The 13131-nt window shown below is 49.7% G+C and overlaps 11 non-coding genes across 11 annotated transcripts; all 11 read right to left on the bottom strand.

The window, feature by feature from the left end:
* Nucleotides 1–73: 73 nt before the first annotated feature.
* Nucleotides 74–146, bottom strand: Trnaa-ugc (transfer RNA alanine (anticodon UGC)). The gene has a single exon. It is a non-coding gene; the product is annotated as a tRNA-Ala (tRNA).
* Nucleotides 147–1152: 1006 nt separating this feature from the next.
* Nucleotides 1153–1225, bottom strand: Trnaa-agc (transfer RNA alanine (anticodon AGC)). The gene has a single exon. It is a non-coding gene; the product is annotated as a tRNA-Ala (tRNA).
* A 413-nt stretch (nucleotides 1226–1638) lies between these two features.
* On the bottom strand, nucleotides 1639–1711 carry Trnaa-ugc (transfer RNA alanine (anticodon UGC)). The gene has a single exon. It is a non-coding gene; the product is annotated as a tRNA-Ala (tRNA).
* A 1006-nt stretch (nucleotides 1712–2717) lies between these two features.
* Nucleotides 2718–2790, bottom strand: Trnaa-agc (transfer RNA alanine (anticodon AGC)). The gene has a single exon. It is a non-coding gene; the product is annotated as a tRNA-Ala (tRNA).
* A 413-nt stretch (nucleotides 2791–3203) lies between these two features.
* Trnaa-ugc (transfer RNA alanine (anticodon UGC)) lies at nucleotides 3204–3276 on the bottom strand. Its single transcript has one exon. It is a non-coding gene; the product is annotated as a tRNA-Ala (tRNA).
* Nucleotides 3277–4283: 1007 nt separating this feature from the next.
* On the bottom strand, nucleotides 4284–4356 carry Trnaa-agc (transfer RNA alanine (anticodon AGC)). Its single transcript has one exon. It is a non-coding gene; the product is annotated as a tRNA-Ala (tRNA).
* Nucleotides 4357–4769: 413 nt separating this feature from the next.
* Trnaa-ugc (transfer RNA alanine (anticodon UGC)) lies at nucleotides 4770–4842 on the bottom strand. The gene has a single exon. It is a non-coding gene; the product is annotated as a tRNA-Ala (tRNA).
* A 2569-nt stretch (nucleotides 4843–7411) lies between these two features.
* Trnaa-agc (transfer RNA alanine (anticodon AGC)) lies at nucleotides 7412–7487 on the bottom strand. The gene has a single exon. It is a non-coding gene; the product is annotated as a tRNA-Ala (tRNA).
* A 1489-nt stretch (nucleotides 7488–8976) lies between these two features.
* On the bottom strand, nucleotides 8977–9049 carry Trnaa-agc (transfer RNA alanine (anticodon AGC)). Its single transcript has one exon. It is a non-coding gene; the product is annotated as a tRNA-Ala (tRNA).
* Nucleotides 9050–10541: 1492 nt separating this feature from the next.
* On the bottom strand, nucleotides 10542–10614 carry Trnaa-agc (transfer RNA alanine (anticodon AGC)). Its single transcript has one exon. It is a non-coding gene; the product is annotated as a tRNA-Ala (tRNA).
* Nucleotides 10615–12106: 1492 nt separating this feature from the next.
* Nucleotides 12107–12179, bottom strand: Trnaa-agc (transfer RNA alanine (anticodon AGC)). The gene has a single exon. It is a non-coding gene; the product is annotated as a tRNA-Ala (tRNA).
* Between the last annotated feature and the right edge of the window lie 952 nt (nucleotides 12180–13131).

Raw genomic sequence — 13131 nt, 5'->3', positions numbered from 1 at the left:
GCTGGCTTTGCAACATCTTGCGTGCTTTTAGGTTCGCCGCGATCAACACTTGGCATCCACTGACCACAAAACATGGAGGCGCCGGGGCTTGAACCCGGAACCTTTCACATGCAAAGCGAACGCTCTACCAACTGAGCTACGCCCCCATCCGCGACCAAACTGCGCTATTCTCCATTCCTTGAGACTCTGATGTGCACGGACACGATGCTTGGTTGGTTTGTAGCGCTGAAGGGACCAGAGTACAAAGGCGCGGACACGTTCATATACACAAGAGTTCCAAGTAGTTTCGATGCTCTGATATTACGAATGCAAATTCCGTCTGTTTTTAACGTCTTAAATTGAAAGGGGGGTCACAAATTGCTCCGTTTTCACTCCTTGTCGACAATCACACAGCACCTGAGGTAACAAGCACATCTCGAGCCCCATTCTGCACTCCACTGTTCATGCAAACTCAGTGCCTCGCTCTTTGCTACTGTGTACCACTCTGGTCGTCCAACTGCAAAACACTGGGCCACAACAAGTTTCCACGTCTCCATTGCATTGCGCAAACTACGAAACGCTCCCCAAACATGGCACTCGCCCATGCAGCCGACTTTTACGACTTTACACGACGCTCACGCTAGTGACAGCCTCATTTATAGTTCGACGTCGCCCCAAAGCGAATGAGCACATTTCGCCTACGGCTTAGGCCGCCCTCCTAGTGTGGCTGCTCGGTGTCTGCAGGCAGCGAGGGGCTGCAAGCTTCCTGCGTTCGCACCTATGTCACCTGTGCTTGCTTGTCAGAGATAGACTATCGCAAAAAATACAAATCACTCCATGAATTGATTGCTAAGGCATCTGTTATCAGAAGTCACAACTAGCAACACCAGTAGCAGCCGACTGCACGCAAAGAATAGGAATGTGCAGTGGGATTTACGTGAACCCGGCGTAAGGCAGATCTTTCCGACGTAGGCTTAAGAATCTTATGGGAACACTTGTACTGTTTGTAAATTAAGTGTAGGAGTTGGAGGAGGGTGCTTCCTGCTCACGAATAACAGCACGCTTGCCAATTGTGGATGCTAATCGTTCTCTTGTATCTGCCTAGACACATCTGCTGGCTGTGAATTACTCCACTTGCATGGCAAGGTGCGCATGTAGGTGTGTTAAAAATTCTGGAGGCGCTGGGTATCGATCCCAGTACCTCTCTCATGCTAAGCGAGCGCTCTACCATCTGAGCTACGCCCCCTCCATGATAAATTGTGCTACATACAGCAATATCAATGTCACAGACGCTTGCACTCCCATTATTCCGCAGACAAACACTACTCTCTATGTATCTGTGAGGGTGTCTTTCAGGTTTCGTGCATTCTGTATTGAATCGTAGTTGGCCACAATGGAAGTGGCACGCATCACGTCGAAAATAGAATTCGGACACCGCTCTGAGTAAGACGAACGTGTTGTCCACTCTCTAGACTTCAATGACGTTAAGCCGTGATACCTAAGACAGACCTGCACTCGATGACAGCCGGTCCCCACACATACATCTTGCTCTCCTTACGTCAGTATGCATCATACAAGTCTGTGACGCTGGCTTTGCAACATCTTGCGAGCTTTTAGGTTCGCCGCGATCAACACTTGGCATCCACTGACCACAAAACATGGAAGCGCCGGGGCTTGAACCCGGGACCTTTCACATGCAAAGGGAACGCTCTACCAACTGAGCTACGCCCCCATCCGCGACCAAACTGCGCTATTCTCCATTCCTTGAGACTCTGATGTGCACGGACACGATGCTTGGTTGGTTTGTAGCGCTGAAGGGACCAGAGTACAAAGGCGCGGACACGTTCATATACACAAGAGTTCCAAGTAGTTTCGATGCTCTGGTATTACGAATGCAAATTCCGTCTGTTTTTAACGTCTTAAATTGAAAGGGGGGTCACAAATTGCTCCGTTTTCACTCCTTGTCGACAATCACACAGCACCTGAGGTAACAAGCACATCTCGAGCCCCATTCTGCACTCCACTGTTCATGCAAACTCAGTGCCTCGCTCTTTGCTACTGTGTACCACTCTGGTCGTCCAACTGCAAAACACTGGGCCACAACAAGTTTCCACGTCTCCATTGCACTGCGCAAACTACGAAACGCTCCCCAAACATGGCACTCGCCCATGCAGCCGACTTTTACGACTTTACACGACGCTCACGCTAGTGACAGCCTCATTTATAGTTCGACGTCGCCCCAAAGCGAATGAGCACATTTCGCCTACGGCTTAGGCCGCCCTCCTAGTGTGGCTGCTCGGTGTCTGCAGGCAGCGAGGGGCTGCAAGCTTCCTGCGTTCGCACCTATGTCACCTGTGCTTGCTTGTCAGAGATAGACTATCGCAAAACATACAAATCACTCCATGAATTGATTGCTACGGCATCTGTTATCAGAAGTCACAACTAGCAACACCAGTAGCAGCCGACTGCACGCAAAGAATAGGAATGTGCAGTGGGATTTACGTGAACCCGGCGTAAGGCAGATCTTTCCGACGTAGGCTTAAGAATCTTATGGGAACACTTGTACTGTTTGTAAATTAAGTGTAGGAGTTGGAGGAGGGTGCTTCCTGCGCACGAATAACAGCACGCTTGCCAATTGTGGATGCTAATCGTTCTCTTGTATCTGCCTAGACACATCTGCTGGCTGTGAATTACTCCACTTGCATGGCAAGGTGCGCATGTAGGTGTGTTAAAAATTCTGGAGGCGCTGGGTATCGATCCCAGTACCTCTCGCATGCTAAGCGAGCGCTCTACCATCTGAGCTACGCCCCCTCCATGATAAATTGTGCTACATACAGCAATATCAATGTCACAGACGCTTGCACTCCCATTATTCCGCAGACAAACACTACTCTCTATGTATCTGTGAGGGTGTCTTTCAGGTTTCGTGCATTCTGTATTGAATCGTAGTTGGCCACAATGGAAGTGGCACGCATCACGTCGAAAATAGAATTCGGACACCGCTCTGAGTAAGACGAACGTGTTGTCCACTCTCTAGACTTCAATGACGTTAAGCCGTGATACCTAAGACAGACCTGCACTCGATGACAGCCGGTCCCCACACATACATCTTGCTCTCCTTACGTCAGTATGCATCATACAAGTCTGTGACGCTGGCTTTGCAACATCTTGCGTGCTTTTAGGTTCGCCGCGATCAACACTTGGCATCCACTGACCACAAAACATGGAGGCGCCGGTGCTTGAACCCGAGACCTTTCACATGCAAAGCGAACGCTCTACCAACTGAGCTACGCCCCCATCCGCGACCAAACTGCGCTATTCTCCATTCCTTGAGACTCTGATGTGCACGGACACGATGCTTGGTTGGTTTGTAGCGCTGAAGGGACCAGAGTACAAAGGCGCGGACACGTTCATATACACAAGAGTTCCAAGTAGTTTCGATGCTCTGGTATTACGAATGCAAATTCCGTCTGTTTTTAACGTCTTAAATTGAAAGGGGGGTCACAAATTGCTCCGTTTTCACTCCTTGTCGACAATCACACAGCACCTGAGGTAACAAGCACATCTCGAGCCCCATTCTGCACTCCACTGTTCATGCAAACTCAGTGCCTCGCTCTTTGCTACTGTGTACCACTCTGGTCGTCCAACTGCAAAACACTGGGCCACAACAAGTTTCCACGTCTCCATTGCACTGCGCAAACTACGAAACGCTCCCCAAACATGGCACTCGCCCATGCAGCCGACTTTTACGACTTTACACGACGCTCACGCTAGTGACAGCCTCATTTATAGTTCGACGTCGCCCCAAAGCGAATGAGCACATTTCGCCTACGGCTTAGGCCGCCCTCCTAGTGTGGCTGCTCGGTGTCTGCAGGCAGCGAGGGGCTGCAAGCTTCCTGCGTTCGCACCTATGTCACCTGTGCTTGCTTGTCAGAGACAGACTATCGCAAAACATACAAATCACTCCATGAATTGATTGCTAAGGCATCTGTTATCAGAAGTCACAACTAGCAACACCAGTAGCAGCCGACTGCACGCAAAGAATAGGAATGTGCAGTGGGATTTAGGTGAACCCGGCGTAAGGCAGATCTTTCCGACGTAGGCTTAAGAATCTTATGGGAACACTTGTACTGTTTTTTAAATTAAGTGTAGGAGTTGGAGGAGGGTGCTTCCTGCGCACGAATAACAGCACGCTTGCCAATTGTGGATGCTAATCGTTCTCTTGTATCTGCCTAGACACATCTGCTGGCTGTGAATTACTCCACTTGCATGGCAAGGTGCGCATGTAGGTGTGTTAAAAATTCTGGAGACGCTGGGTATCGATCCCAGTACCTCTCGCATGCTAAGCGAGCGCTCTACCATCTGAGCTACGCCCCCTCCATGATAAATTGTGCTACATACAGCAATATCAATGTCACAGACGCTTGCACTCCCATTATTCCGCAGACAAACACTACTCTCTATGTATCTGTGAGGGTGTCTTTCAGGTTTCGTGCATTCTGTATTGAATCGTAGTTGGCCACAATGGAAGTGGCACGCATCACGTCGAAAATAGAATTCGGACACCGCTCTGAGTAAGACGAACGTGTTGTCCACTCTCTAGACTTCAATGACGTTAAGCCGTGATACCTAAGACAGACCTGCACTCGATGACAGCCGGTCCCCATACATACATCTTGCTCTCCTTACGTCAGTATGCATCATACAAGTCTGTGACGCTGGCTTTGCAGCATCTTGCGTGCTTTTAGGTTCGCCGCGATCAACACTTGGCATCCACTGACCACAAAACATGGAGGCGCCAGGGCTTGAACCCGGGACCTATCACATGCAAAGCGAACGCTCTACCAACTGAGCTACGCCCACATCCGCGACCAAGCTGCGCTATTCTCCATTCCTTGCGACTCTGATGTGCACGGACACGATGCTTGGTTGGTTTGTAGCGCTGAAGGGACCAGAGTACAAAGGCGCGGACACGTTCATATACACAAGAGTTCCAAGTAGTTTCGATGCTCTGGTATTACGAATGCAAATTCCGTCTGTTTTTAACGTCTTAAATTGAAAGGGGGTCACAAATTGCTCCGTTTTCACTCCTTGTCGACAATCACACAGCACCTGAGGTAACAAGCACATCTCGAGCCCCATTCTGCACTCCACTGTTCATGCAAACTCAATGCCTCGCTCTTTGCTACTGTGTACCACTCTTGTCGTCCAACTGCAAAACACTGGGCCACAACAAGTTTCCACGTCTCCATTGCACTGCGCAAACTACGAAACGCTCCCCAAACATGGCACTCGCCCATACAGACGACTTTTACGACTTCACGCAACGCTCACGCTAGTGACAGCCTCATTTATAGTTCGACGTCGCCCCAAAGCGAATGAGCACATTTCGCCTACGGCTTAGGCCGCCCTCCTAGTGTGGCTGCTCGGTGTCTGCAGGCAGCGAGGGGCAGCAAGCTTCCTGCGTTCGCACCTATGTCACCTGTGCTTGCTTGTCAGAGACAGACTATCGCAAAACATACAAATCACTCCATGAATTGATTGCTACGGCATCTGTTATCAGAAGTCACAACTAGCAACACCAGTAGCAGCCGACTGCACGCAAAGAATAGGAATGTGCAGTGGGATTTACGTGAACCCGGCGTAAGGCAGATCTTTCCGACGTAGGCTTAAGAATCTTATGGGAACACTTGTACTGTTTGTAAATTAAGTGTAGGAGTTGGAGGAGGGTGCTTCCTGCGCACGAATAACAGCACGCTTGCCAATTGTGGATGCTAATCGTTCTCTTGTATCTGCCTAGACACATCTGCTGGCTGTGAATTACTCCACTTGCATGGCAAGGTGCGCATGTAGGTGTGTTAAAAATTCTGGAGGCGCTGGGTATCGATCCCGGTACCTCTCGCATGCTAAGCGAGCGCTCTACCATCTGAGCTACGCCCCTCCATGACAAATTGTGCTACATACAGCAATATCAATGTCACAGACGCTTGCACTCCCATGATTCCGCAGACAAACACTACTCTCTATGTATCTGTGAGGGTGTCTTTCAGGTTTCGTGCATTCTGTATTGAATCGTAGTTGGCCACAATGGAAGTGGCACGCATCACGTCGAAAATAGAATTCGGACACCGCTCTGAGTAAGACGAACGTGTTGTCCATTCTCTAGACTTCAATGACGTTAAGCCGTGATACCTAAGACAGACCTGCACTCGATGACAGCCGGTCCCCACACATACATCTTGCTCTCCTTACGTCAGTATGCATCATACAAGTCTGTGACGCTGGCTTTGCAACATCTTGCGTGCTTTTAGGTTCGCCGCGATCAACACTTGGCATCCACTGACCACAAAACATGGAGGCGCCGGGGCTTGAACACGGGACGTTTCACATGCAAAGCGAACGCTCTACCAAATGAGCTACGCCCAGATTCGCGACCAAACTGCGCTATTCTCCATTCCTTGAGACTCTGATGTGCACGGACACGATGCTTGGTTGGTTTGTAGCGCTGAAGGGACCAGAGTACAAAGGCGCGGACACGTTCATATACACAAGAGTTCCAAGTAGTTTCGATGCTCTGGTATTACGAATGCAAATTCCGTCTGTTTTTAACGTCTTAAATTGAAAGGGGGGTCACAAATTGCTCCGTTTTCACTCCTTGTCGACAATCACACAGCACCTGAGGTAACAAGCACATCTCGAGCCCCATTCTGCACTCCACTGTTCATGCAAACTCAGTGCCTCGCTCTTTGCTACTGTGTACCACTCTTGTCGTCCAACTGCAAAACACTGGGCCACAACAAGTTTCCACGTCTCCATTGCACTGCGCAAACTACGAAACGCTCCCCAAACATGGCACTCGCCCATGCAGCCGACTTTTACGACTTTACACGACGCTCACGCTAGTGACAGCCTCATTTATAGTTCGACGTCGCCCCAAAGCGAATGAGCACATTTCGCCTACGGCTTAGGCCGCCCTCCTAGTGTGGCTGCTCGGTGTCTGCAGGCAGCGAGGGGCTGCAAGCTTCCTGCGTTCGCACCTATGTCACCTGTGCTTGCTTGTCAGAGATAGAGTATCGCAAAACATACAAATCACTCCATGAATTGATTGCTACGGCATCTGTTATCAGACGTCACAACTAGCAACACCAGTAGCAGCCGACTGCACGCAAAGAATAGGAATGTGCAGTGGGATTTACGTGAACCCGGCGTAAGGCAGATCTTTCCGACGTAGGCTTAAGAATCTTATGGGAACACTTGTACTGTTTGTAATTTAAGTGTAGGAGTTGGAGGAGGGTGCTTCCTGCGCACGAATAACAGCACGCTTGCCAATTGTGGATGCTAATCGTTCTCTTGTATCTGCCTAGACACATCTGCTGGCTGTGAATTACTCCACTTGCATGGCAAGGTGCGCATGTAGGTGTGTTAAAAATTCTGGAGGCGCTGGGTATCGATCCCAGTACCTCTCGCATGCTAAGCGAGCGCTCTACCATCTGAGCTACGCCCAATCCATGTCAAATGGTGCTACATACAGCAATATCAATGTCACAGACGCTTGCACTCCCATTATTCCGCAGACAAACACTACTCTCTATGTATCTGTGAGGGTGTCTTTCAGGTTTCGTGCATTCTGTATTGAATCGTAGTTGGCCACAATGGAAGTGGCACGCATCACGTCGAAAATAGAATTCGGACACCGCTCTGAGTAAGACGAACGTGTTGTCCATTCTCTAGACTTCAATGACGTTAAGCCGTGATACCTAAGACAGACCTGCACTCGATGACAGCCGGTCCCCATACATACATCTTGCTCTCCTTACGTCAGTATGCATCATACAAGTCTGTGACGCTGGCTTTGCAACATCTTGCGTGCTTTTAGGTTCGCCGCGATCAACACTTGGCATCCACTGACCACAAAACATGGAGGCGCCGGGGCTTGAACCCGGGACCTTTCACATGCAAAGCGAACGCTCTACCAAATGAGCTACGCCCCGATTCGCTACCAAACTGCGCTATTCTCCATTCCTTGAGACTCTGATGTGCACGGACACGATGCTTGGTTGGTTTGTAGCGCTGAAGGGACCAGAGTACAAAGGCGCGGACACGTTCATATACACAAGAGTTCCAAGTAGTTTCGATGCTCTGGTATTACGAATGCAAATTCCGTCTGTTTTTAACGTCTTAAATTGAAAGGGGGGTCACAAATTGCTCCGTTTTCACTCCTTGTCGACAATCACACAGCACCTGAGGTAACAAGCACATCTCGAGCCCCATTCTGCACTCCACTGTTCATGCAAACTCAGTGCCTCGCTCTTTGCTACTGTGTACCACTCTTGTCGTCCAACTGCAAAACACTGGGCCACAACAAGTTTCCACGTCTCCATTGCACTGCGCAAACTACGAAACGCTCCCCAAACATGGCACTCGCCCATGCAGCCGACTTTTACGACTTTACACGACGCTCACGCTAGTGACAGCCTCATTTATAGTTCGACGTCGCCCCAAAGCGAATGAGCACATTTCGCCTACGGCTTAGGCCGCCCTCCTAGTGTGGCTGCTCGGTGTCTGCAGGCAGCGAGGGGCTGCAAGCTTCCTGCGTTCGCACCTATGTCACCTGTGCTTGCTTGTCAGAGACAGACTATCGCAAAACATACAAATCTCTCCATGAATTGATTGCTACGGCATCTGTTATCAGAAGTCACAACTAGCAACACCAGTAGCAGCCGACTGCATGTAAAGAATAGGAATGTGCAGTGGGATTTACGTGAACCCGGCGTAAGGCAGATCTTTCCGACGTAGGCTTAAGAATCTTATGGGAACACTTGTACTGTTTGTAAATTAAGTGTAGGAGTTGGAGGAGGGTGCTTCCTGCGCACGAATAACAGCACGCTTGCCAATTGTGGATGCTAATCGTTCTCTTGTATCTGCCTAGACACATCTGCTGGCTGTGAATTACTCCACTTGCATGGCAAGGTGCGCATGTAGGGGTGTTAAAAATTCTGGAGGCGCTGGGTATCGATCCCAGTACCTCTCGCATGCTAAGCGAGCGCTCTACCATCTGAGCTACGCCCCCTCCATGACAAATTGTGCTACATACAGCAATATCAATGTCACAGACGCTTGCACTCCCATTATTCCGCAGACAAACACTACTCTCTATGTATCTGTGAGGGTGTCTTTCAGGTTTCGTGCATTCTGTATTGAATCGTAGTTGGCCACAATGGAAGTGGCACGCATCACGTCGAAAATAGAATTCGGACACCGCTCTGAGTAAGACGAACGTGTTGTCCATTCTCTAGACTTCAATGACGTTAAGCCGTGATACCTAAGACAGACCTGCACTCGATGACAGCCGGTCCCCATACATACATCTTGCTCTCCTTACGTCAGTATGCATCATACAAGTCTGTGACGCTGGCTTTGCAACATCTTGCGTGCTTTTAGGTTCGCCGCGATCAACACTTGGCATCCACTGACCACAAAACATGGAGGCGCCGGGGCTTGAACCCAGGACCTTTCACATGCAAAGCGAACGCTCTACCAAATGAGCTACGCCCCGATTCGCGACCAAACTGCGCTATTCTCCATTCCTTGAGACTCTGATGTGCGCGGACACGATGCTTGGTTGGTTTGTAGCGCTGAAGGGACCAGAGTACAAAGGCGCGGACACGTTCATATACACAAGAGTTCCAAGTAGTTTCGATGCTCTGGTATTACGAATGCAAATTCCGTCTGTTTTTAACGTCTTAAATTGAAAGGGGGGTCACAAATTGCTCCGTTTTCACTCCTTGTCGACAATCACACAGCACCTGAGGTAACAAGCACATCTCGAGCCCCATTCTGCACTCCACTGTTCATGCAAACTCAGTGCCTCGCTCTTTGCTACTGTGTACCACTCTTGTCGTCCAACTGCAAAACACTGGGCCACAACAAGTTTCCACGTCTCCATTGCACTGCGCAAACTACGAAACGCTCCCCAAACATGGCACTCGCCCATGCAGCCGACTTTTACGACTTTACACGACGCTCACGCTAGTGACAGCCTCATTTATAGTTCGACGTCGCCCCAAAGCGAATGAGCACATTTCGCCTACGGCTTAGGCCGCCCTCCTAGTGTGGCTGCTCGGTGTCTGCAGGCAGCGAGGGGCTGCAAGCTTCCTGCGTTCGCACCTATGTCACCTGTGCTTGCTTGTCAGAGACAGACTATCGCAAAACATACAAATCACTCCATGAATTGATTGCTACGGCATCTGTTATCAGAAGTCACAACTAGCAACACCAGTAGCAGCCGACTGCACGCAAAGAATAGGAATGTGCAGTGGGATTTACGTGAACCCGGCGTAAGGCAGATCTTTCCGACGTAGGCTTAAGAATCTTATGGGAACACTTGTACTGTTTGTAAATTAAGTGTAGGAGTTGGAGGAGGGTGCTTCCTGCGCACGAATAACAGCACGCTTGCCAATTGTGGATGCTAATCGTTCTCTTGTATCTGCCTAGACACATCTGCTGGCTGTGAATTACTCCACTTGCATGGCAAGGTGCGCATGTAGGTGTGTTAAAAATTCTGGAGGCGCTGGGTATCGATCCCAGTACCTCTTGCATGCTAAGCGAGCGCTCTACCATCTGAGCTACACCCCCTCCATGACAAATTGTGCTACATACAGCAATATCAATGTCACAGACGCTTGCACTCCCATTATTCCGCAGACAAACACTACTCTCTATGTATCTGTGAGGGTGTCTTTCAGGTTTCGTGCATTCTGTATTGAATCGTAGTTGGCCACAATGGACGTGGCACGCATCACGTCGAAAATAGAATTCGGACACCGCTCTGAGTAAGACGAACGTGTTGTCCATTCTCTAGACTTCAATGACGTTAAGCCGTGATACCTAAGACAGACCTGCACTCGATGACAGCCGGTCCCCATACATACATCTTGCTCTCCTTACGTCAGTATGCATCATACAAGTCTGTGACGCTGGCTTTGCAACATCTTGCGTGCTTTTAGGTTCGCCGCGATCAACACTTGGCATCCACTGACCACAAAACATGGAGGCGCCGGGGCTTGAACCCAGGACCTTTCACATGCAAAGCGAACGCGCTACCAAATGAGCTACGCCCCGATTCGCGACCAAACTGCGCTATTCTCCATTCGTTGAGACTCTGATGTGCACGGACACGATGCTTGGTTGGTTTGTAGCGCTGAAGGGACCAGAGTACAAAGGCGCGGACACGTTCATATACACAAGAGTTCCAAGTAGTTTCGATGCTCTGGTATTACGAATGCAAATTCCGTCTGTTTTTAACGTCTTAAATTGAAAGGGGGGTCACAAATTGCTCCGTTTTCACTCCTTGTCGACAATCACACAGCACCTGAGGTAACAAGCACATCTCGAGCCCCATTCTGCACTCCACTGTTCATGCAAACTCAGTGCCTCGCTCTTTGCTACTGTGTACCACTCTTGTCGTCCAACTGCAAAACACTGGGCCACAACAAGTTTCCACGTCTCCATTGCACTGCGCAAACTACGAAACGCTCCCCAAACATGGCACTCGCCCATGCAGCCGACTTTTACGACTTTACACGACGCTCACGCTAGTGACAGCCTCATTTATAGTTCGACGTCGCCCCAAAGCGAATGAGCACATTTCGCCTACGGCTTAGGCCGCCCTCCTAGTGTGGCTGCTCGGTGTCTGCAGGCAGCGAGGGGCTGCAAGCTTCCTGCGTTCGCACCTATGTCACCTGTGCTTGCTTGTCAGAGATAGAGTATCGCAAAACATACAAATCACTCCATGAATTGATTGCTACGGCATCTGTTATCAGACGTCACAACTAGCAACACCAGTAGCAGCCGACTGCACGCAAAGAATAGGAATGTGCAGTGGGATTTACGTGAACCCGGCGTAAGGCAGATCTTTCCGACGTAGGCTTAAGAATCTTATGGGAACACTTGTACTGTTTGTAAATTAAGTGTAGGAGTTGGAGGAGGGTGCTTCCTGCGCACGAATAACAGCACGCTTGCCAATTGTGGATGCTAATCGTTCTCTTGTATCTGCCTAGACACATCTGCTGGCTGTGAATTACTCCACTTACATGGCAAGGTGCGCATGTAGGTGTGTTAAAAATTCTGGAGGCGCTGGGTATCGATCCCAGTACCTCTCGCATGCTAAGCGAGCGCTCTACCATCTGAGCTACGCCCCCTCCATGACAAATTGTGCTACATACAGCAATATCAATGTCACAGACGCTTGCACTCCCATTATTCCGCAGACAAACACTACTCTCTATGTATCTGTGAGGGTGTCTTTCAGGTTTCGTGCATTCTGTATTGAATCGTAGTTGGCCACAATGGACGTGGCACGCATCACGTCGAAAATAGAATTCGGACACCGCTCTGAGTAAGACGAACGTGTTGTCCATTCTCTAGACTTCAATGACGTTAAGCCGTGATACCTAAGACAGACCTGCACTCGATGACAGCCGGTCCCCATACATACATCTTGCTCTCCTTACGTCAGTATGCATCATACAAGTCTGTGACGCTGGCTTTGCAACATCTTGCGTGCTTTTAGGTTCGCCGCGATCAACACTTGGCATCCACTGACCACAAAACATGGAGGCGCCGGGGCTTGAACCCGGGACCTTTCACATGCAAAGCGAACGCTCTACCAAATGAGCTACGCCCCGATTCGCGACCAAACTGCGCTATTCTCCATTCCTTGAGACTCTGATGTGCGCGGACACGATGCTTGGTTGGTTTGTAGCGCTGAAGGGACCAGAGTACAAAGGCGCGGACACGTTCATATACACAAGAGTTCCAAGTAGTTTCGATGCTCTGGTATTACGAATGCAAATTCCGTCTGTTTTTAACGTCTTAAATTGAAAGGGGGTCACAAATTGCTCCGTTTTCACTCCTTGTCGACAATCACACAGCACCTGAGGTAACAAGCACATCTCGAGCCCCATTCTGCACTCCACTGTTCATGCAAACTCAGTGCCTCGCTCTTTGCTACTGTGTACCACTCTTGTCGTCCAACTGCAAAACACTGGGCCACAACAAGTTTCCACGTCTCCATTGCACTGCGCAAACTACGAAACGCTCCCCAAACATGGCACTCGCCCATGCAGCCGACTTTTACGACTTTACACGACG

The sequence above is a fragment of the Schistocerca gregaria genome, chromosome 6, assembly GCF_023897955.1.
Source record: "Schistocerca gregaria isolate iqSchGreg1 chromosome 6, iqSchGreg1.2, whole genome shotgun sequence".
Lineage (NCBI taxonomy): Eukaryota > Metazoa > Arthropoda > Insecta > Orthoptera > Acrididae > Schistocerca > Schistocerca gregaria.
Note: the sequence above shows the minus strand (reverse complement) of the source record. Positions and strands in the feature narration are given on the sequence as shown.